The sequence below is a fragment of the Thalassophryne amazonica genome, chromosome 12, assembly GCF_902500255.1.
Source record: "Thalassophryne amazonica chromosome 12, fThaAma1.1, whole genome shotgun sequence".
NCBI lineage: Eukaryota > Metazoa > Chordata > Actinopteri > Batrachoidiformes > Batrachoididae > Thalassophryne > Thalassophryne amazonica.
Genome location: NC_047114.1, coordinates 77,165,510 through 77,190,515, shown reverse-complemented (window position 1 = coordinate 77,190,515; position 25,006 = coordinate 77,165,510). Strand labels below are relative to the sequence as shown.

The following is a 25,006-nucleotide window of genomic DNA, read 5'->3' as shown; positions in this document are numbered from 1 at the left end:
TATAGATATAGATATATATAGATAGATAGATATATAGATATAGATATATATATAGATAGATAGATAGATATATAGATATAGATAGATAGATAGATAGAGAGAGAGAGAGAGAGAGAGAGAGAGAGAGAGAGAGAGAGAGAGAGAGAGAGAGAGAGAGAGTGTCCATTTGGTTTTCCAGCCTGGAGATCCAGTGGCAACAGATATATAGACACATGCATACAAACAAGTAGCCGTTCAGCCAATCACATGGCACCAACTCAGTGCATTTAGACATCTAGACGTGATGACAACTTGCTGAAGTTCAAATCGAGTATCAGAATGGGGTTAGAAAGGGAATTTAAGTGACTTTGAATGTAGCATGGTTGCTGGTGCCAGACGTGCTGGTCTGAGTATTTCAGAAACTGCTGATCTACTGGGATTTTCACACACAACCATCTCTAGGGTTTAAAGAGAATGGTCCGAAAAGAGCAGATATGCAGTGTGCAGCAGTTGTGTGTATGAAAATACCTTGTTGAGGTCAGAGGAGACTGGTTGAATGGGTGACTGCATGATGCCATCATGTCAGTATGGACCAACATCTCTCAGCAATGCTTGAAACACCTTGTTGAATATTTGCTACGAACAATTAAGGCAGCTCTGCAGGAAAACATACATACTTTCTGTGTAGAGTTTGCATGTTGTCCCGGTGTTTGCGTGGGTTCCCTCCAGGTGCCCCTGGTGTCCTCCCACTTTCAAAGATATGCAGGTGTCAATGTGTTTGTCTGTCTATAGTATGTGGCCCTGTGATAGACTGGCTTCCTGCCCAGGGTGTAGCCTGTATCCCCCATGACTGCTGGGACAGGCTCCAGCTCCCCGCTGACCCTTAATTGGAATAAGCAGGAATCAAAAAGGAATGAAAAATAAATAAATACACACACACACACACACACACACACACACACACACACACACACACACACACACACACACACACACACACACACACACACACACACACACACAAACCATCCAGACAGAAAACTAGTCCATCCCCAGATCCTAAAATAGACATATAGGTGCAATGTGGGTGTTCCTTTGGCTTTCTCCAGCCATTAAGTCCCCAACACTCAGGTACCTGTGTGCTGGATCATGTGCAGAGAAACGAACCACATGACAAAAACGTCAATGCTGGCACTCCCTTACAATGCAAGTGATGTGCCTCATCTTAGTCTCCCAAACTCAAGATCGAACAGTCATTATATTTTTCAATGTGATTTCAACTGTGCAGTCCAAACAAATGTCAAAGAAAGTGCAAAAACACCATTGTTCACCTTCTCCTTGGCCTTTTCCCAGGCCTAAAAAAGTCAGCATCTATTTCTGAGACCAATCAGTCATAAAGAATGTCTGCTGGCTGACTTTCTGAATGTCTACTGCTTTAACACTTGCACGTTTCACTTTTTCAGAGAGTAATTGGCATTGACAGGGATAGTATGCCTCTCATATATACAACCTCAAAACAGAAAAAACTTAAAGATGATGCGGAAAATGTGCCTTGATGGCTTTCCTTACTTCTCTCCGTCTCCTTCCAGTATGGCCTTGACACTTATTTACCATACATTACCATACTGTTTGTATTTCTTAATGATTGAGGTAACTGAAGTCCAAGACTTTGTAAGTGACTTGGAAATGTTCAGGTATGACCCATGAATGAGTTCCAAGAAATGAATGTATATTAGCAAATGAATTTAAGTTGACCACATAAAACATGAAATATATTTGGTTCATATGGTCTGGAATGAAATAGAAGTCAAAGTAAATGTACGGTGCATCCAGAAAGTATTCACAGCGCTTCACTTTTCACACATTTTGTTGTGTTACAGCCTTATTCCAAAATGGATTAATTAATTTTTTCCCCTCAAAGTTCTACACACAATACCTCATAATGACAATGTGAAAAAAGTTTTTTGAGATTTTTGCTAATTTATTAAAAATAAAAATGAAGAAATCACATGTACATAAGTATGCACAGCCTTTGACATGAAGCTCAAAATTCAGCTCAGGTGCATCCTGTTTCAACTGATCCTCCTTGAGATGTTTTTACAGCTTAATTGGAGTCCACCCGGGGTAAATTCAGCTGACTGGACATGATTTGGAAAGACACACACCTATCTACATATAAGGTCCCACAGTTGACAGTCAGAGCACAAACCAAGCACGAAGTCAAAGGAATTGTTTGTAGACCTTTGAGACAAGATTGTCTTGAGGCACAAATCTGGGGAAGGGTACAGAAACATTTCTGCTGCTTTGAAGGTCCCAATGAGTACAGTGGACTCCATCATCCATAAATGGAGGAAGTTGTGATCCATCAAGACTCCTCCTAGAGCTGTCTACCCAAGTGGCCGTCTAAATTGAGCGATCGGGGAAGAAGGGCCTTAGTCAAGGAGGTGACCAAGAACCTGATGGTCACTCTGTCAGAGCTCCAGCATTCCTCTGTGGGGAGAGGAGAACCTTCCAGAAGGACAAACATCTCTGCAGCAATCCACCAATCAGACCTGCATGGTAGAGTGGCCAGACGGAAGCCACTCCTTAGTGAAAGGCACATGGCAGCCTGCCTGGAGTTTGCCACAAGGCTCCTAAAGGACTCTCAGACCATGAGAAACAGAATTCTCTGGTCTGATGAAACAAAAAATGAACTCTTTGGCATGAATACCAGGTGTCATGTTTGGAGGAAACCAGACACCATCCCTACAGTGAAGCATGGTGGTGGCAGCATCATGCTGTGGGGATGTTTTTCAGTGGCAGGAACTGGGAGACTATTCAGGATTAAGGGAAAGATGAATGCAGCAAGTACAGAGACATCCTGGATGAAAACCTGCTCCAGAGCGCTCTTGACCTCAGACTGGGGCGACGGGTCATCTTTCAGCAGGACAATGACCCTAAGCACACAGCCAAGATATCAAAGGAGTGGCTTCGGGACAACTCTATGAATGTCCTTGAGTGGCCCAGTCAGAGCCCAGACCTGAATCTGACTGAACATCTCTGGAGAGATCTGAAAATGACAGTGCACCAATGCTCCCCAGCCAACCTGATGGAGCTTGAAAGGTGCTGCAAAGAGGAATGAGGAAAAACTGCCCAAAGATAGGTGCACCAAGCTTGTGGCATCATATTCAAGAAGACTTGAAGCTGTAATTGCTGCCAAAGGTGCATCAAGAAAGCATTGAGCAAAGGGTGTGAATACTTATGCACATGTGATATCTTCATTTTTATTTTTACTAAATTGAATAATAATAAAAAAAAAACACACATTTTCCATGTTGTCATTATAGGGTGTTGTAAGGAGAATTTTGAGGGGAAAAAATGAATTTACTCTATTTTGGAAAAAGGCTGTAACATAACAAAATGTGGAAAAAGTGAAATGCCATGAATACTTTCCAGATGCACTGTAGATATAAGCAAAAGCAAGAATCATCCTAACATGTTTTTTGACGATCTCTGGCACTTATAACTTTAAATACACTAAAGATGCATGACTTTTTAGTCAGATAATGCAAAAACACATTAGCATTACAGTGTTTACCTGTGTAAGTTCATGTCTAACTTTCAAATGAGATTTTTAATGTTAATTTGATTTTAAACTTAGTTCAAATGAAGAAACTAAAAATAAAGTGTGTGTGTGGGGGGGGGGGGGGGGGGAGTCATCCATCTGCATCCTCCTGACTACAGCCCTACAATTTTCTCTGTATGCCAAAACCAGCACCTAACAAAAAAAAGTCTGAAAGAAAGTTATTCATTATTTTGCTATTTTTCAAGGTTGCCCGTTTGGGTCATGCTGCTCCTTAGTAAAAGTGTGACACAATAACATCCCAATTTCACTGGTTGGACCCATCTGCAGTCATAATCAAGAAAGCAAACAACTGCTCACTAGTACCTTTGATAGGATCGAGAAAAACATCTGCCTGACTACTCCCAGTGGTATTTTTGTCATCTAAATTGGTTTTGTAAATGATCTGTTACGGGTTGGCTCATGTCAAGCATTCTGCCTTGTAGATCAATATTTAAAATGATATGTTTCTGCAGGGTAGTATTGCTGACTGCATTGGTAATCAATTGCTACGTGTGCCTTTTTGTTATGACACCACAGAGAGTGTGCTTTGACATAACAGAGGGCAATATAGTTAGAAAACGTGTGAATGAAAACAGGTTTCAAATGAACAGGCACCTTTCAGTTTTTCCTGAGTGAACACAAGGCAGCATAGTGACGTGCTAATGTGTTTAAAATGATACTGAGACGATGATGACCGAAAATAAATTAATTTGTTACCGTAGCAATGGCTACCTTATGCACAATAAGATCTGAAAACATCCAATCCGAACAGGGACAGAGTTTAATGCATTTTTAGAAAGCCACTGCACTGCACTCCCCACAAACAACCAACAACAACAACAAAAGATGAGCCATATTTCATATATACACACACACATATATATATATATATATATACTCAACAAAAATATAAACGCAACACTTTTGGTTTTGCTCCCATTTTGTATGAGATGAACTCAAAGATCTAAAACTTTTTCCACATACACAATATCACCATTTCCCTCAAATATTGTTCACAAACCAGTCGAAATCTGTGATAGTGAGCACTTCTCCTTTGCTGAGATAATCCATCCCACCTCACAGGTGTGCCATATCAAGATGCTGATTAGACACCATGATTAGTGCACAGGTGTGCCTTAGACTGTCCACAATAAAAGGCCACTCTAAAAGGTGCAGTTTTGTTTTATTGGGGGGGGGATACCAGTCAGTATCTGGTGTGACCACCATTTGCCTCATGCAGTGCAACACATCTCCTTCGCATAGAGTTGATCAGGTTGTCAATTGTGGCCTGTGGAATGTTGGTCCACTCCTCTTCAATGGCTGTGCGAAGTTGCAACAACGAACTGGAGTCAGGTCGAGACCCCGATGAGGATGACGAGCATGCAGATGAGCTTCCCTGAGACGGTTTCTGACAGTTTGTGCAGAAATTCTTTGGTTATGCAAACTGATTGTTTCAGCAGCTGTCCAAGTGGCTGGTCTCCGACGTTCTTGGAAGTGAACATGCTGGATGTGGAGGTCCTGGGCTGGTGTGGTTACACGTGGTCTGCGGTTGTGAGGCTGGTTGGATGTACTGCCAAATTCTCTGAAACGCCTTTGGAGACGGCTTATGGTAGAGAAATGAACATTCAATACATGAGCAACAGCTCTGGTTGACATTCCTGCTGTCAGCATGCCAATTGCACGCTCCCTCAAATCTTGCGACATCTGTGGCATTGTGCTGTGTGATAAAACTGCACCTTTCAGAGTGGCCTTTTATTGTGGGCAGTCTAAGGCACACCTGTGCACTAATCATGGTTTCTAATCAGCATCTTGATATGGCACACCTGTGAGGTGGGATGGATTATCTCAGCAAAGGAGAAGTGCTCACTATCACAGATTTAGACTGGTTTGTGAAAAATATTTGAGGGAAATGGTGATATTGTGTATGTGGAAAAAGTTTTAGATCTTTGAGTTCATCTCATACAAAATGGGAGCAAAACCAAAAGTGTTGCGTTTATATTTTTGTTGAGTATATATATATATATATATATATGTGTGTGTGTGTGTGTGTGTGTGTGTGTGTGTGTGTGTGTATTGCATAATATCTTGAAACAAATGAATTATTTAAATAAATAAATAAATTCACCCCCAGCAGAGCTGTCATGGAGGGGGAAACTAGCTACAGAGACCAAAAGAGCTTTTTGTAAAAGGCTATAAACATGTTTACATGTTTATGGCTTCTGTGGCAAGCTACCTGCTTTTAGAGCCACCCTCAAGTGGTTCTTCAATGAACTGCAGCTTTTTCCCCTCTTCTGGATGGCTTCATTTTTGATGGCTGAAGATTGGGGCTAGATACTAATCAGTAACCCATGGCAGGATGCTCGGGTACCACTGGAATTATTATTTTTCAAACAAGCAGACAATTAGGGAGATGATGAATATCTCTTGCATTGTGAAGGAATGTAAGCTACAACATTTCGGCTGTGTAACACGATTCTCTGGGTGTGATCCAGCACTTTTTCGGCACATTCCACTGTTACAGGAGTTTTTTTTTCATGGAAAGAAAAGCGAAGGGACGCGCCACGGAGCCGTTCATTACGCGGGACAAAACCACCTCCGTGTTGGTCTCACAGGACAGCTTTCAGGTGGATTTCAGATGGCTGTCGGTTGCTTTTCAGTCGTGTGATTATCCGAGAAATTGAGCATGAGCTGGACATGCGCCAACATGTCCTCTGAGGCTTCATCACGGCGTTGCTTTGCGCCATGCAGCTCCACTGCGACGCGCGGAACTCCTCCGCACGTCTGTCTCAATGTGCCGAAAAAGTGCTGATGTCCACGTCTTTTCACAATTCCTGTGCTAGTCAGACGACATACCGGATCAAGACAGCATCCAGTTTAGAAATGAACGGCACATTCCACTGTTATAGGAGTTTTTGTCATGGAAAGAGGAGCGGAATTCCGCGCGTCGCGGTGGAGCCGCATGGCGCAAAGCAACGCCGTGATGAAGCCTCACAGGACATGTTGGGGCATGTCCAGCTCATGCTCAATTTCTCAGATAATCACACGACTGAAAAGCAACCAACAGCCATCTGAAATCCACCCGAAAGCCGTCCTGTGAGACCAACATGGAGGTGGTTTTGTGCCGCGTCATGAACGGCTCCGTGGCGCATCCCTCCGCTTTTCTTTCCATGAAAAAAAAACTCCTGCAACAGTGGAATGTGCCGAAAAAGTGATGTCCATGCCTTCTGCCTTTTTGTGAAAGTCAGACGACGTCCCGGATCAACAAAGCCTTCACGTTGGAAATGATCTGGTTGTTTCAGCGGGGTTTGAGCCTGTCGATCGGCGCTCGGAGCGCGGCGCGCTCTCAGCAGTTGTGGGCGGTCTTTAAAGCGGCAGTAACACTCCTTAATCTGTGTAATCCCCATAAAATCATTCCTGAAAGCCAACAGAATTTTCCGAATGGTGTCCACCTGGAGGTCTCTCACAGTTTCTGGAAAAAAATTGATGCAGCAAAGCTCCAAATCGTTCATACATTTATTTGCAATTAAAAAAATGACGAGAGGGGTAGACCACTGCTCACACAAAGCCTGCTCACAGGCGAATGGCGCAACCGACAGGCGTGAAAAAACTCACGCATGCGCATGAAGGTTCAAGCTTGGCTCATGCAATCACACGTGATTCAAATCCATATGATTTTTGAAAAAAATTAAAAGGTCGGATACTTTTATGACAGACCTCGTATGATAAGATAAGATAATCCTTTAATAGTCCCACAGCAGGGAAATTTATTATGTTATAGCAGCACAGGGACAGTCACAGAACAACTGTGCAAATATGAAAAAAGGTAAAAAAAAAAAAAATTACCAAATACAGAAGTCACGTTCTGTGCGGAAGAACAATATATGCAGTAGAATAGATTACACTGTACACAAGCAGAAGAAATGTCCATAATATTGCACAAGTGTTCCAGTGATGTTGTACACGAGTGTACAAGTATTACTGCACAGAATGTACAGTATTTTTGCAATTGGCTGAAAAATTGTGAACAATGGACATTGATATCACCATTAATCAGTCCCTGGTAACCAGACAACATCTAAACAAAGGAAGTATTTCAACCTTGCCAGTTGTAAAACATGACATCAACTAATGTGCCAAATAATAAATACAATTATTCACAAAAGTTTCTCATTACCTGAAGCCATCAAATATGGCCATCGAGTACTGCAAAGGCTTCGACTCTTTCCATCTGTCTGTCTGTGTTCAGCATAAGTCCAGTCTTATTACTGCCAGAGTCCTAACCACCCAAATGACTCAAGAAATTTGATATCATGTATATGTGATATTTATACAATAAGGGTAATAAACAAAATATACACGAAATATAGTACTACATAATATATAGGAATTAGCTTCTAAAACCTAAATATTATAATAAATATTATAATAAATATCTATCTAAAGTTCACCCTACTAGCTTACTATAGGAAGACAAAAAACATATTCTATATGCTATCTAATGGAAACCCCAAAATAGGATACTATACGATAATATACTATACTCGTATATTATTATCTATTAAAGAACCCATAAACTGAAGAATATTAAAAATCTACACCATGTAAAATAAATAAGTAAATCACAAAAAAGAGCTAACTATACCTAGATGAGCTACACTTAAATTAGACAACCGTACCTTGCTCGCCAACAAGGTAAACATTGTTTGATCGATTGATAGTGGGGCTTTACTGAACATGTACAAATTGTACATAAGACAATAGGATCTTAATACTTAATTAAATAACTGCAAAATAAGAAGAAAGTGCCCATACGACCGAGGATATTTTAGTATTGTATTATTTTTTTTAATTTACTGCACTTTCAATTAAAATCATTATAGAACTTTGCATAATTTAATTAATAATAATAATTTAATATTTTAATAGTTATAATAATTTAATAATTTAACCCTTGAAAATATCAGCTACCTATTTTATAAACACTACCCAATCTAGAGCTCATCGATCCCCACAGGCAATGCACTAGTTAAGTTTGACTCATTGTAACTTTAAGTTCTTCAGTAGGAAAGAATGTACACTCAACAAAAATATAAACGCAACACTTTTGGTTTTGCTCCCATTTTGTATGAGATGAACTCAAAGATCTAAAGCTTTTTCCACATACACAATATCACAATCTCCCTCAAATATTGTTCACAAACCAGTCTAAATCTGTGATAGTGAGCACTTCTCCTTTGCTGAGATAATCCATCCCACCTCACAGGTGTGCCATATCAAGATGCTGATTAGACACCACGATTAGTGCACAGGTGTGCCTTAGACTAAAAAAAAATGAGGTGGGCTTCATAGATAATTGGCAAAGCTTCTGGGGAAAACCTGGTCTTGTTAGGAGAGACGGCATCCATCCCACTTTGGATGGAGCAGCTCTCATTTCTAGAAATCTGGCCAATTTTCTTAAATCCTCCAAACCGTGACTATCCAGGGTTGGGACCAGGAAGCAGAGTTGTAGTCTTACACACCTCTCTGCAGCTTCTCTCCCCCTGCCATCCCCTCATTACCCCATCCCCGTAGAGACGGTGCCTGCTCCCACACTACCAAAAACCAGCAAAAATCTATTTAAGCATAAAAATTCAAAAAGAAAAAATAATATAGCACCTTCAACTGCACCACAGACTAAAACAGTTAAATGTGGTCTATTAAACATCAGGTCTCTCTCTTCTAAGTCCCTGTTGGTAAATGATATAATAATTGATCAACATATTGATTTATTCTGCCTTACAGAAACCTGGTTACAGCAGGATGATTATGTTAGTTTAAATGAGTCAACACCCCCGAGTCACACTAACTGCCAGAACGCTCGTAGCACGGGCCGAGGCGGAGGATTAGCAGCAATCTTCCATTCCAGCTTATTAATTAATCAAATACCCAGACAGAGCTTTAATTCATTTGAAAGCTTGACTCTTAGTCTTGTCCATCCAAATTGGAAGTCCCAAAAACCAGTTTTATTTGTTGTTATCTATCATCCTCCTGGTCGTTACTGTGAATTTCTCTGTGAATTTTCAGACCTTTTGTCTGACTTAGTGCTTAGCTCAGATAAGATAATTATAGTGGGCGATTTTAACATCCACACAGATGCTGAGAATGACAGCCTCAACACTGCATTTAATCTATTATTAGACTCAATTGGCTTTGCTCAAAATGTAAATGAGTCCACCCACCACTTTAATCATATCTTAGAACTTGTTCTGACTTATGGTATGGAAATTGAAGACTTAACAGTATTCCCTGAAAACTCCCTTCTGTCTGATCATTTCTTAATAACATTTACATTTACTCTGATGGACTACCCAGCAGTGGGGAATAAGTTTCATTACACTACAAGTCTTTCAGAAAGCGCTGTAACTAGGTTTAAGGATATGTTTCCTTCTTTATGTTCCCTAATGCCATATACCAACACAGTGCAGAGTAGCTACCTAAACTCTGTAAGTGAGATAGAGTATCTCGTCAATAGTTTTACATCCTCATTGAAGACAACTTTGGATGCTGTAGCTCCTCTGAAAAAGAGAGCTTTAAATCAGAAGTGCCTGACTCCGTGGTATAACTCACAAACTCGCAGCTTAAAGCAGATAACCCGTAAGTTGGAGAGGAAATGGCGTCTCACTAATTTAGAAGATCTTCACTTAGCCTGGAAAAAGAGTCTGTTACTCTATAAAAAAGCCCTCCGTAAAGCTAGGACATCTTACTACTCATCACTAATTGAAGAAAATAAGAACAACCCCAGGTTTCTTTTCAGCACTGTAGCCAGGCTGACAAAGAGTCAGAGCTCTATTGAGCCGAGTATTCCTTTAACTTTAACTAGTAATGACTTCATGACTTTCTTTGCTAATAAAATTTTAACTATTAGAGAAAAAATTACTCATAACCATCCCAAAGACGTATCGTTATCTTTGGCTGCTTTCAGTGATGCCGGTATTTGGTTAGACTCTTTCTCTCAGATTGTTCTGTCTGAGTTATTTTCATTAGTTACTTCATCCAAACCATCAACATGTCTATTAGATCCCATTCCTACCAGGCTGCTCAAGGAAGCCCTACCATTATTTAATGCTTCGATCTTAAATATGATCAATCTATCTTTATTAGTTGGCTATGTACCACAGGCTTTTAAGGTGGCAGTAATTAAACCATTACTTAAAAAGCCATCACTTGACCCAGCTATCTTAGCTAATTATAGGCCAATCTCCAACCTTCCTTTTCTCTCAAAAATTCTTGAAAGGGTAGTTGTTAAACAGCTAACTGATCATCTGCAGAGGAATGGTCTATTTGAAGAGTTTCAGTCAGGTTTTAGAATTCATCATAGTACAGAAACAGCATTAGTGAAGGTTACAAATGATCTTCTTATGGCCTCAGACAGTGGACTCATCTCTGTGCTTGTTCTGTTAGACCTCAGTGCTGCTTTTGATACTGTTGACCATAAAATTTTATTACAGAGATTAGAGCATGCCATAGGTATTAAAGGCACTGCGCTGCGGTGGTTTGAATCATATTTATCTAATAGATTACAATTTGTTCATGTAAATGGGGAATCTTCTTCACAGACTAAGGTTAATTATGGAGTTCCACAAGGTTCTGTGCTAGGACCAATTTTATTCACTTTATACATGCTTCCCTTAGGCAGTATTATTAGACGGCATTGCTTAAATTTTCATTGTTACGCAGATGATACCCAGCTTTATCTATCCATGAAGCCAGAAGACACACACCAATTAGCTAAACTGCAGGATTGTCTTACAGACATAAGGACATGGATGACCTCTAATTTCCTGCTTTTAAACTCAGATAAAACTGAAGTTATTGTACTTGGCCCCACAAATCTTAGAAACATGGTGTCTAACCAGATCCTTACTCTGGATGGCATTACCCTGACCTCTAGTAATACTGTGAGAAATCTTGGAGTCATTTTTGATCAGGCTATGTCATTCAAAGCGCATATTAAACAAATATGTAAGACTGCTTTTTTGCATTTACGCAATATCTCTAAAATTAGAAAGGTCTTGTCTCAGAGTGATGCTGAAAAACTAATTCATGCATTTATTTCCTCTAGGCTGGACTATTGTAATTCATTATTATCAGGTTGTCCTAAAAGTTCCCTGAAAAGCCTTCAGTTAATTCAAAATGCTGCAGCTAGAGTACTGACGGGGACTAGAAGGAGAGAGCATATCTCACCCATACTGGCCTCGCTTCATTGGCTTCCTGTTAATTCTAGAATAGAATTTAAAATTCTTCTTCTTACTTATAAGGTTTTGAATAGTCAGGTCCCTTCTTATCTTAGGGACCTCATAGTACCATATCACCCCAATAGAGCGCTTCGCTCTCAGACTGCAGGCTTACTTGTAGTTCATAGGGTTTGTAAGAGTAGAATGGGAGGCAGAGCCTTCAGCTTTCAGGCTCCTCTCCTGTGGAACCAGCTCCCAATTTGGATCAGGGAGACAGACACCCTCTCTACTTTTAAGATTAGGCTTAAAACTTTCCTTTTTGCTAAAGCTTATAGTTAGGGCTGGATCAGGTGACCCTGAACCATCCCTTAGTTATGCTGCTGTAGACTTAGACTGCTGGGGGGTTCCCATAATGCATTGAGTGTTTCTTTCTCTTTTTGCTCTGTATGCACCACTCTGCATTTAATCATTAGTGATTGATCTCTGCTCCCCTCCACAGCATGTCTTTTTCCCGGTTCTCTCTCTCAGCCCCAACCAGTTCCAGCAGAAGACTGCCCCTCCCTGAGCCTGGTTCTGCTGGAGGTTTCTTCCTGTTAAAAGGGAGTTTTTGCTTCCCACTGTTGCCAAGTGCTTGCTCACAGGGGGTCGTTGTGACCGTTGGGGTTTTTCCGTAATTATTGTATGGCTTTGCCTTACAATATAAAGCGCCTTGGGGCAACTGTTTGTTGTGATTTGGCGCTATATAAATAAAATTGATTTGATTTGATTTAGACTGCCCACAATAAAAGGCCACTCTGAAAGGTGCAGTTTTGTTTTATTGGGGGGGGGCGGGGGGGGGGATACCAGTCAGTATCTGGTGTGACCACCATTTGCCTCATGCAGTGCAACACATCTCCTTCGCATAGAGTTGATCAGGTTGTCAATTGTGGCCTGTGGAATGTTGGTCCACTCCTCTTCAATGGCTGTGCGAAGTTGCTGGATATTGGCAGGAACTGGTACACGCTGTCGTATACGCCGGTCCAGAGCATCCCAAACATGCTCAATGGGTGACATGTCCGGTGAGTATGCCGGCCATGCAAGAACTGGGACATTTTCAGCTTCCAAGAATTGTGTACAGATCCTTGCAACATGGGGCCGTGCATTATCCTGCTGCAACATGAGGTGATGTTCTTGGATTGGCACAACAATGGGCCTCAGGATCTCGTCACGATATCTCTGTGCATTCAAAATGCCATCAATAAAATGCACCTGTGTTCTTTGTCCATAACAGACGCCTACCCATACCATAACCCCACCGCCACCATGGGCCACTTGATCCACAACATTGACATCAGAAAACCGCTCACCCACACGACGCCACACATGCTGTCTGCCATCTGCCCTGGACAGTGTGAACCGGGATTCATCCGTGAAGAGAACACCTCTCCAACATGCCAAACTCCAGCGAATGCGAGCATTTCCCCACTCAAGTCGGTTACGACGACGAACTGGAGTCAGGTCGAGACACCAGTGAGGACGACGAGCATGCAGATGAGCTTCCCTGAGACGGTTTCTGACAGTTTGTGCAGAAATTCTTTGGTTATGCAAACCGATTGTTTCAGCAGCTGTCCGAGTGGCTGGTCTCAGACGATCCTGGAGGAGAACATGCTGGATGTGGAGGTCCTGGGCTGGTGTGGTTACACGTGGTCTGCAGTTGTGAGGCTGGTTGGATGTGCTGCCAGATTCTCTGAAACGCCTTTGGAGACGGCTTATGGTAGAGAAATGAACATTCAATACACGAGCAACAGCTCTGGTTGACATTCCTGCTGTCAGCATGCCAATTGCACACTCCCTCAAATCTTGCGACATCTGTGGCATTGTGCTGTGTGATAAAACTGCACCTTTCAGAGTGGCCTTTTATTGTGGGCAGTCTAAGGCACACCTGTGCACTAATCATGGTGTCTAATCAGCATCTTGGTATGGCACACCTGTGAGGTGGGATGGATTATCTCAGCAAAGGAGAAGTGCTCACTATCACAGATTTAGACTGGTTTGTGAACAATATTTGAGGGAAATGGTGATATTGTGTATGTGGAAAAAGTTTTAGATCTTTGAGTTCATCTCATACAAAATGGGATCAAAACCAAAAGTGTTGCGTTTATATTTTTGTTGAGTGTATATGTGTGATTGAGGTACAAGCACACACACTTTTGGGGAAAAATAACATCTTGAATACAGTAAAGTGACAACAAACTTTGCTCTCAAGAGAGAATCAACAAACGGCTGACTTCTCTTGTCAATATTGTCTTGCACTCTGACACTTTCTGGCAACAGTGTTAAAACAAAATTGCCCGTTGCCAATCTGACACCACGCAAGGCCTTCGCAATAAAATGATCAGAGGACAGAGATGTCTTTTTCAAGGCTAAAGAGAGAAACCTGTCTGAGCGCTGCAATGGTGTCTGTCACACAGCCTTTATCTCCTCCAAGATTAAGTCCCGATTGTTTGTGGGGAACAAAGGCAGCCAGTGAGGAAACCAGCCCCCAAAGGGCCAGATGGTCAGCGTTCAGATCACCCTGACCCCTCCAGCCTTTGCCCTTTCTGACAAGGTGGTGCGTGCGCTCAGGAGGTGACAGGCCACCCAGCAAAGTATAGTCCACGGTTCCTACTGAGTGTGTGCTCATACTGTACAACCTTTTCCCTTTGGTAATCTTTTGCATTTCCATATAGCCTGTAATGTCATACATGCTGTGACATTGCGGGGAGATTTTCCGAAGGTGGAAAGCTTGTGTTAAAGTTATACTGTGGGTGTGCTACAGTTATTTATGCACACGTCACATGATGCAAATCCGGTATGTTACATCAGCAAAGTGCATCCTAGATCACATCTGTGCACAACTGTGATCTTCACATGCCGTTTTGTCAGAGTTATAAACATGACCATCCAGAACACATCCATGAAAGTTGGAATGAGGACTTTGCTAGCTAGCTAGCTAGCTAGCCACCCTCATATACTCACTTAGCTCGTGTAACAATAGCCCGTAAACGTCACACAACAACGCTAAAAGACGTTCCAGTGACAGAGGTTCGAGACCTTACGTCTTGTTTAGTGCATCTTCCTCCCGTATGTGGGTTTGTGAATTCACATCAAGTGTGGAACATAACTTGTTACATTAGCAAGCTAGCTTACACTGACACACACTGTTATTTTACTAATGTTAATATTTGCAAATTTGCACGTGCGTGTTTCAGCACTGCTTTCCTGTTGTTGCTTGTCCACTGTCAAATTACTTAACCCCAGGTACCATTCATGAAACTTGTGATTTTCATATGACCTTGAATGTTTTGTTCAAGCCCACTCAAGCTTTGATTGCTTATGGTGGGCAAACGGTGTCAAATATGCTCAGTTACTATTACAACCCCTGGCAAAAATTATGGAATCACCGGCCTCGGAGGATGTTCATTCAGTTGTTTAATTTTGTAGAAAAAAAGCAGATCACACACATGACACAAAACTAAAGTCATTTCAAATGGCAACTTTCTGGCTTTAAGAAACACTATAAGAAATCAAGAAAAAAAGATTGTGGCAGTCAGTAACGGTTACTTTTTTAGACCAAGCAGAGGAAAAAAAATATCGAATCACTCAATTCTGAGGAAAAAATTATGGAATCACCCTGTAAATTTTCATTCCCAAAACTAACACCTGCATCATATCAGATCTGCTCATTAGTCTGCATCTAAAAAGGAGTGATCACACCTTGGAGAGCTGTTGCACCAAGTGGACTGACATGAATCATGGCTCCAACACGAGAGATGTCAGTTGAAACAAAGGAGAGGATTATCAAACTCTTAAAAGAGAGTAAAACATCATGCAATGTTGCAAAAGATGTTGGTTGTTCACAGTCAGCTGTGTCTAAACTCAGGACCAAATACAAAAAACATGGGAAGGTTGTTAAAGGCAAACATACTGGTAGACCAAGGAAGACATCAAAGCGTCAAGACAGAAAACTTAAAGCAATATGTCTCAAAAATCCAAAAATGCACAACAAAACAAATGAGGAACGAATGGGAGGAAACTGGAGTCAACGTCTGTGACTGAACTGTAAGAAACCGCCTAAAGGAAATGGGATTTACATACAGAAAAGCTAAACGAAAGCCATCATTAACACCTAAACAGAATAAACAAGGTTACAATGGGCTAAGGAAAAGCAATCGTGGACTGTGGATGACTGGATGAAAGTCATATTCAGTGATGAATCTCAAATCTGCATTGGGCAAGGTGATGATGCTGGAACTTTTGTTTGGTGCCGTTCCAATGAGATTTATAAAGATGATTGCCTGAAGAGAACATCTAAATTTCCACAGTCATTGATGATATGGGGCTGCATGTCAGGTAAAGGCACTGGGGAGATGGCTGTCATTACATCATCAATAAATGCACAAGTTTACGTTGATATTTTGGACAACTGAAAGGATGTTTGGGGATGATGAAATCATTTTTCAAGATGATAATGCATCTTGCCATAGAGCAAAAACTGTGAAAACGTTCCTTGCAAAAAGACACATAGGATCAATGTCATGGCATAGGGTCAATGTCAACGAGCAGATCTGATTTGATGCAGGTTTTAGTTTGGGGGATGGAAATTTACAGGGTGATTCCATAATTTATTCCTCAGAATTGAGTGATTCCATATTTTTTTCCTCTGCTTGGTCTAAAAAAGTAACCGTTACTGACTGTCACAATCTTTTTTTCTTGATTTCTTATAGTGTTTCTTAAAGCCAGAAAGTTGCCATTTGAAATGACTTTAGTTTTGTGTCATGTCTGTGATCTGCTTTTTTTCCACAAAATTAAACAACTGAATAGACATCCTCTGAGGCCGGTGATTCCATAATTTTTGCCAGGGGTTGTAGACATGAACAGGAAGTCATATATGGACTTTCAAAATACACTGTTGCCTTTGACCTCGAAGGTCTCAATCAAGTTAGTGGCTAAAGTATGTCACATAGACCCACGGTCATATATGGGCATCAAATAAATAACTTCTAATTTAACCTTGAACACATTCAAGGTCAGATCCAGGTTGTTGTAACAAAACAGAAATAAAGTTTCCCCACTCATAGACTATACTAATGACGGCGAGCATCCTGATCTAGTTTGACAGGTTGTAGGGTATTGTATTGTCATTCATACCTTAACGATGGTAGAGTTGCTTTAACACTATGACAGAATTTATTTATAGCCCGTGGCTATTCGCACAGCGGCCGTGTCCATAACTCTCATTTGGCTATTCGCATTGCAAGACTCTGGTGGCAAAACTTGGAACTACTTGTATAAATAAACATACTGCATTCAAGATGTCGTAAGTTCTTTAATATTTTTCGATTTTGATTATATATTTTTAAAATTATTATTATTTGGCCGAGTCCATAACTCTCATTTCACTGTTCGCACACAAGACTCTGATGACAAAACTTGGAACTACTTGTATAAACAAACATACTGCATTCAAAATGTCATAACCCCTTGAATATTTTTAGATTTTGATTATTTTTTTTATTCGGCCGTGTCCATAACTCTCATTTAATGCAGTATGTTTGTGTGACCGCAGAACCTTCGTGGCCGGGACGGCGGTGGGATCGAACTCGGATGGCTCGCGCTACAGACCATTCCTCTACCAGGTGAGCCAAAGGGGAATTCCCCGTTAGCCAAGCTAGCAGGAACGTCTTTTCAATCAGGACCCGGGACCTTCATCCTGCTACATTTGTTTATACAAGTAGTTCCAAGTTTTACCACCAGAGTCTTGCCGTGTGAATAGCCAAATGAGAGTTGTGGACACGGCGGCTGCGTGAATAGCCACTTCCTTATTTATAATTAGACAGAGAATATTTAACTCGATTTGGAGTGGGACCAAATGTGGTCATAGCAGATTTTATTTTACACAGCAGAATTTACTGTGCAGAATCCCAAATGGATTTCTGTGACACACGTCACAGAAATTTAAAACGAGCTGTTTCATGCATAAACTGTTTACTGCTGAAGAAATTCCACATTTAGAAATCACAGAATTGTGGCACGATGAGGATGTTAAATATGAAATCCCAACCATATGCGACTGTAAAGGCAGATCTAATTGGGTTTTGCACAATGTTTCCACTTTAAAAGCTTCCACTGCGTAGATGCGTGCATCGTATGAACAAACAACTGCTGAGAAATTGCATTATGATGTCTGATAGCTCTGTGGAGCTTGTCATTTGAATGGAATTATAACTAGCTGTAATTATATTTTTTTAAGGGGAGAAGAGGACAGGAAACATGAGATTACATGCAGTCAAGACAGACTGGTTTGCCTGTAATTACAATGACAAACCCTGTGGTCAGTCTTATCTGATATGACTTTTTATCTCAGCCTGTTTCAACACCGAGCCTCAGGCGGCTGGAGCTGTACCCAACAAAACATGTACTTTAGTGGCCAAACTCCAGATATACATGACATAACTTTAGTTAACAAATGATTAATCCGCGCGGTGGCCGTTCCAACTGTAACTCCCAAATGATTTATCGGCATGGATACAAACTGTTACCCATTTAAAAATTAACATCCAACTGATTTTCAAAAACGAAACAATGCCGACAAAACGATGCGATCCGGCGCCACTTCGGGATAAAGTTCCACGTTTTCGCCTCTTTCCCATTAAAACACCGTGTTTTCTGCACTTTCTCCATCGCCGGTTACCGCTTAAAGGAAAACTGCATTTATGGAACAAACTTTACGCATGTTTCAGCTCTGCAGCAAATCACACCTTCCACGCGCGATATCCCGCACGCGTGATCCACTTCCACGGCACATGCCTACCTTTGTTTTCCTTTTCCCCCTCCACAGGAAAAACGCGTTACACGGCCACGTCCACGCGAGCGGCTCCGTGACCGTCTCTCCAGCTCGGAAGCGGGCGTGGGTGTGTGCGTGTGTTCTGACACAGCTGATCTGTGCGCGCTGTGACGTCAGCAAGTTACTGTAGGTACCGTTAGGATCGGTTCATCTGCCACCCCCGTAAATAAATAAATACATAAATAAATAAAGACGTCAAATGGCTTTATTCGGTCCGGCGTGTGACTTTGATGAGAGTCATAAAGGAAGATAAAGTTCAAAGGCGGAGGAACAGCCAAGATGTACAGGTCTGTGAACGCACGTGACGTCACTGAGAAAATAAAACACATCACGCGGTACGAACAGAGAGATCAATATAGTTCAAACATTTCGGGATGCATAAGTACAAATTTCCACGTGTGACATAACAAAATTAGAAAAAAACAACAAACGTTTCCAAAAGGATCGTATAACACACACACACACACACACACACACACACACACACACACACACACACACACACACACACACACACACACACACACACACACACACACACACACACACACACACAGAGTTATTTAATTAAAAAAAAGAAGCCCGGATCAGGTCCTTGGTCCTTTTGAACCTGTTGAGCGTGAGTTTGTTTTCATATAAAGTGGCACAACATCGCCCTCTGTCGGCACACAAGCCGAAAAAGGAAAAATGCCTGTAAAAAGAGCAATGTATCAAGTACAGAACTGCAGAGATGATAAAGAAATACAAAAATGAGTTTAGTAATATTATGAGGATATGTAAGAAAGAGTGTTATTATTATTATTATTATAACAAATTATTAAATGACAACAGAAACAGTGTTAAAGGTCTATGGAACGTGCTAAATGGTATTTCACTGTAAATATGCAGGAAGTAGTTGGAAGTTTCAACAAATTCTTGTTGGAATTCTTATGTAAATTGTTAACTTTGGTAGTTTGTGAGTCTTTTGTTTCATTTTCTCATGAAATAGCATTTATTGATTTATATTTTTATGTGTTTGAAATAAATGAATTCATCCATGTGAGAGCTTTATTTAAAAATAAAACAGTAATGATCATAGATAGATAGATAGATAGATAGACAGATAGATAGATAGATAACTACAGACTCTAAAAATGTTTCATATAGTTAGTTTGTATGACTTAAATTGTTGTGTTTTTTCCAGCATGAAAAAAATAAGGCTTTTACCTGTTCAAACTTTACAACCCCAATTCCAATGAAGTTGGAACGTTGTGTAAAATGTAAATTAAATACAGAATACAATGATTTGCAAATCATCTTCAACCTATATTCAATTGAATACACCACAAAGACAAGATATTTAATATTCAAACTGATAGACTTTTTTGTTTTTGTGCAAATATTTGGTCATTTAGAAATGGATGCCTGCAACACATTTCAAAAAAGCTGGGACAGGGGCAACAAAAGACTGGGAAAGCTGATGAATGCTCAAAGAACACCTGTTTGGAACATTCCACAGGTGAACACGTTAATTGGAAATAGGTGAGTGTCATGGTTGGGTATAAAAGGAGCCTCCCCAAAAGGCTCAGTCGTCACAAGCAAAGATGGGGTGAGGATCACCACTTTGTGAACAACTGCGTGAAAAACAGTCCAACAGTTTAAGAACAATGTTTCTCAACGTTCAGTTGCAAGGAATTTAGGGATTCCATCATCTACAGTCCATAATATAATCAGAAGATTCAGAGAATCTGGAGAACTTTCTACACATAAGCAGCAAGATCGAAAACCAACATTCAATGCCACTGACCTTCGATCCCTCAGGCGGTACTGCATTAAAAACCAACATCATTGTGTAAAGGATCTTACCATGTGGGCTCAGGAACACTTCAGAAAACTACTGTCAGTTAACACAGTTCGTCACTACATCTACAAGTGCAAGTTAAAACTCATGCAAAGCGAAAGTAAGTAAGTAAACTTTATTTATATAGCGCTTTTCACAGACAGGGGTCACAAAGCGCTTTACAAGGTAAAACAATAAAAATATACAGTAAAACAGTACTAAAAGATTATTGGCCATGAAAAGCCTGTTTAAAAAGTAGAGTCTTTAGTTGCTTTTTGAACAAAAAAAGCCACACATCAACAACATCCAGAAACACTGCCGCCTTCTCTGGGCCCAAGCTCATTTGAAATGGACAGGCGCAAAGTGGTAAAGTGTGCTATGGTCTGATGAGTCCACATTTCAAATTGTTTTTGGAAATCATGGACATCGTGTCCTCCGGACAAAAGAGGACAAAGACCATCCAGATTGTTACCATTGTAAAATTCAAAAGCCAGCATCAAAATACGACAAAAGAGACACGGACTGTTAAACAACTGAAGTCGTACATCAAGCAAGAATGGGAAAGAATTCCACCTACAAAGCTTCAACAATTAGTGTCCTCAGTTCCCAAATGCTTATTGAGTGTTGTTAGAAGGAAAGGTGATGTAACACAGTGGTAAAAATACCACTGTCCCAGCTTTTTTGAAATGTGTTGCAGGCATCCATTTCAAAATGAGCAAATATTTGCACAAAAAAAAAACAAGTTTATCAGTTTGAACATTAAATATCTTGTCTTTGTGGTGTATTCAGTTGAACATAGGTTGAAGAGGATTTGCAAATCATTGTATTCTGTTTTTATTTACATTTTATACAACATCCCAGCTTCATTGGAATTGGGGTTGTAGTTAGTTGATAACTTACAAGATGTTGGTGAAAAATTGTTCAGAATTAAAAAAAACAAAAACAAAAAAACAAAGCAGTTGGAGATAGGTTGACAAAGGTTAAAAATAAACAGTTTGATTGTAAAACTACAATTGCAATATGTAGCTTATTCTGACTTAAATGGAATAATTTGCAAATTTTCAAAAGAAAATTAAGGTAACAATCTGCATCAAACTAAAGCTAAATTTCTAAAGCTAACAACTAAATTTCATCCAGCTGAAATTTCTTTTTGAATCAAGATAGCGCCTGTGTGTGGGCTCGCCACTGCTCGGCTGCTTTTATGACAGTTTTTGGCATTGATTTTCACATCGTATGCCTTTTTGTTAGTCCTCGTATCCAGTAACTGTGCCTATGCTGTCCGGACTTATGATCGCAGCTCTCTTTTTAACATCAAAGAGTCTATGGAACGCTGCTTTAATGACAGAGACAGCTACAAACAAACTTTCCCCCCCACCGTTTGTGTGTGCGCCCACTTCCCCGGAATACCTGCCACCACTCGAAGGGTTATACTCTTGGTGTTTTCTCTTGGCCTACACGTCACAAATATGCATGTGGAAGACGTCCACCTGAGTGACCACAGCTGTATTTTTTTCAGGTTGATGTTCCCCCTGAGCCTAGGCCTGTCTCTAAAAGGGCAGAAAGGAGGATCATTACACAAACTACAGCTGACAGATTTTGTGCCTTATTTCATCCCAGTGCTTTTAATGACTGTACGGATGTCAATGATCTTATGCATCATTTTAACTCTCACTGTGCCACATTATTGGACTTGGTGGCCCCTTTCAAAACAAATAATGTCCGTGAGAAGTCATGTCCATGGATAAATAACAGTATCTTGGAGTTAAGAAGACTGTGTCAGAAAACGGAGCGCTTGTGGAAATCCACGCACCTTGAGGTCCATAGGTTACATCTCAGGGACCTTATTTCCACATTAAATGATGCATTAAGAGAGGCAAGATCTAAATATTTCCATCGCCTGATAATGTCCAATAAGGGAAATCCGAAGGTGCTTTTTAACACAATTAACTCTCTCGTGTCCCATGCTGCCTCTGCAACCTCTGAGTTTTGTAAAGCAGATGGCACTGACCTCTTGGAGTTCTTTGTTGATAAGGTCAGACACATAAAAAATGCCTTTACTGACCCCTTGTGGTCTGGCCCAGTCCGGCCTGAACTGCCACTACAGGTCTGGTCGTCTTTCAACCGAGTGTCACTAGAAGACATTGCAGCAGTTGCAACTAAAATGAACCTGACCTCATGCCCATTTGATGTCCTTCCCTCCAAGCTTTTTTAGATACTTTTGACTCAATCGGGCCATGGGTCATGAAAATGTTCAACATGTCCCTGTCATCCGGTCTCTTTCCGAGGTCATTTAAACATGCTGTGGTGGAACCAAGACTCAAAAAGCCTAACTTGGACCAGTCTGAGCTTAAGAATTTCCGGCCAATATCGAAGCTCCCCTTTCTAGCAAAAATACTGGAAAAAGTGGTCGCAAAATAACTAACGTCTTTCCTTGAGATGCACAACATCTATGACACTTTTCAGTCAGGCTTTCGGAAACACCACTCCACCGAGACCGCACTACTGAGAGTGTCTAGTGATATCATGATGGCCGCTGACGCAGTTAGACCTGTCCGCAGCCTTTGACACCGTCGACCATAGCATTATGGTCAACCGGCTGCGCGATCTGGTAGGGTTGTCGGGGTCCGTGCTGAAGTGGTTTGCCTCATACTTGGAGGAGAGGACCTTTAGTGTGTTGGCTGGCCATAAACTAAACTAAACTAAACGAAAACAGCTGCTTTACAGTATGGTGTCCCGCAAGGTTCTGTTTTGGGGCCACTGCTGTTTCAATTGTATGTCCTTCCCCTCGGCCAGTTGATTCAGGACTTCAGGGATATTTCCTACCACCTGTTTACGGACGACTTACAACTGTACTGTTCCTTTAAGATTTCAGAAGTCCACAAATTGAACTCTTTATTTGACTGCCTGTCACAGGTGAAGAAGTGGCTTAATGGAAACTGTCTGCAACTGAACTGTGAAAAAACTGAGACACTTATTGTTGCCCCTGACAGTGCTATTCCTTTTATCAGGAGCCTCCTTGGTGACTTGGGCTTAACGGCAAAAACAAGCCTTAGAAACCTTGGCGTTATTTTTGATGAAGGAATGTCTCTTGCTCAGCACGCAAGCAAGCTTGTGAAGAATTGCTTCTTTCACCTGCGAAATATCGCCAAACTTAAACAATTGGTGTCACAGAAAGAATTAGAGGAAATCATCCATGCCTTTGTCTCCATGCAGTTGGACTATTGCAACAGTCTGTTCACTTGCCTGGGTAAGAAGGAGATAAATCGGTTGCAGTATGTCCAGAACTCTGCTGCGAGGCTTCTGACCCGCACCAACAGGAGAGCCCACATCACGCCTATCTTGGAATCCCTCCACTGGCTCCCTGTTGCCTCCAGAATTAATTTTAAAATCTTGGTTTTGACTTTCAGAGCACTACATGGTCAGGCTCCTGATTACATTGCTGACTTGATTCAGCCTTACACCTCAGCCCGCAGCCTCAGATCTTTAGGTCAGAACCTGTTGATGGTTCCTCGAACCTCCTTTAAAACTCGAAGAGACCGATCTTTTAAAGCTGTAGCGCCTCGTCTCTGGAACGAACTCCCTCCATCCCTGCGATCCCTGGACTCTGTTGAGATGTTCAAAAAGCAACTAAAGACTCTACTTTTTAAACAGGCTTTTCATGGCCAATAATCTTTTAGTACTGAGTGTTTTACTGTATATTTTTATTGTTTTACCTTGTAAAGCGCTTTGTGACCCCTGTCTGTGAAAAGTGCTATATAAATAAAGTTTACTTACTTACTTACTAACTAAAGTTACAGTCACTTAAATTAAATAATTTGGCTCCCAAATAACACCAAAACCGTACATACTTTACTAAACTTGAGTGAGTCAGGCTATAAAAGTTTAATCGCATATTTTTTTTATCAGTAAGACTAATTTGCACTTCTGGTTAGATGCCAAATACATTTCATCATTGAAGTACTTGTCAATTGATAGGAAAATTGAACCTAAACCTAAAAGGCACACCGCTGAATGTTCTTGTTATGAGAATATTTTGATATTTCATATCAGATATTTGGCAGCACACTGGCTTAGTGGTTAGCACTGTTGCCTAGCAGCAATAAGGTCATGGGATTGATTCCCAACTGTGGCCTTTCTGTGTGGATTTTACATGTTCTCCCTGTGTTTGCACGGGTTTCCTTCTGAGTGCTCCGGCTTCCTCCCACATCCAAAGACATGCAGGTTAGGTGAATGGTGCACTTGAAATTGACTGTGGGTGGGTGGGTGGTTGTCTGTCTATATGGGGCCCTGTAGCAGACTGGCATCCTGTCCAGGTTGTACCCTGCCTCACGCCCAGTGAGTGCTGGGATAGGCTCCAGCTCCCCTCCGTGAGTATGGGGTTGAGGGTTAATAACATATGGACTGAGTCCATTTTCCATTTAATAGAATCCATTGAAACTTGAAACTTTTGGTCAAAATAATGAAAAAGGCACCTATAGGTCACCCTGTGACCTCCAATTGGAGTAAGTGGGTATAGAAAATGGATG

General features: G+C 41.0%; 1 protein-coding gene across 1 annotated transcript in view; it reads right to left on the bottom strand.

The window, feature by feature from the left end:
• greb1l (GREB1 like retinoic acid receptor coactivator) overlaps positions 1-18,705 on the bottom strand; it is a 170,699-nt gene extending 151,994 nt beyond the window's left edge. The window contains exon 1 of the mRNA XM_034183874.1: positions 18,629-18,705. The gene's annotated coding sequence lies outside the window, so the exon portion shown is untranslated. The remainder of the gene's footprint in view (positions 1-18,628) is intronic.
• Positions 18,706-25,006: the final 6,301 nt, after the last annotated feature.